The sequence below is a fragment of the Carassius carassius genome, chromosome 27, assembly GCF_963082965.1.
Source record: "Carassius carassius chromosome 27, fCarCar2.1, whole genome shotgun sequence".
Classification (NCBI taxonomy): domain Eukaryota; kingdom Metazoa; phylum Chordata; class Actinopteri; order Cypriniformes; family Cyprinidae; genus Carassius; species Carassius carassius.
The window spans coordinates 4,426,225-4,427,076 of record NC_081781.1 but is presented as its reverse complement, the minus strand read 5'-3'; positions in this window follow the sequence as shown (position 1 = coordinate 4,427,076).

The following is an 852-nucleotide window of genomic DNA, read 5'->3' as shown; positions in this document are numbered from 1 at the left end:
TGAGCCAATCAGGTGCCTCGCTCTGCCAAAACAAGCTGCTTACCTGAATCTGAAACAGCATACATTCCTATACTGTTACACTGATGCTAAAAACGCTAAATAAACATATGCAAAGTAAGAGCTGCTTAAGAATTTAATTACTTGCATGTGCTGAATATATAATTAGTATATCACAAAACACAACGTTCACTTTTTTTGCCATCAGAAAAACCTTGAGCACATAATGTAAAAAAATAAAATAAAAAAATTATTCAAGCATTTTTAACATGACCAAGTGACATTTTAATTTGAATAAATCAATACACGTAGACTAACGAAACGTATGGTAATACCCCATGTTATTAGATAGGTGAACTATCAGCTTCTGCAGCACGTTCAATAGATGTAATTACAAACACACATGTGCGCCCCCTACAGGACAGCAAACACAACTCACAGGATCTTAGATCTAGTAAATAAATCAAATAATAAGTATGCAGGCATTTTAAATCTAAGTTGTAGTGTCATGGCATTGCAACAAGGCTGCATATATTTGATCCAAAACAGTAATATTGTGAAATATATTTACAAACTAAAATAACCGTTTTCCGTATGAATATATTTTAAAATGCAATTTATTCCTGTGATGGAAAGCTGAATTTTCAGCATCATTACTCCAGTCTTCAGTGTCACAAGATCCTTCAGAAATCATTCTAATAGGTTGATTTAAAAATAAAAAATACTAGGAACATTTCCAATAAGGCTATTTTCAAAACAGTTGTTTTTCAGGATTCTTAAATTAATAGATAATTCAAAAGAACAGCATTTTAACAGTTATTTTAAATTGTGAAAATATTTTCACAGTATTGTTTT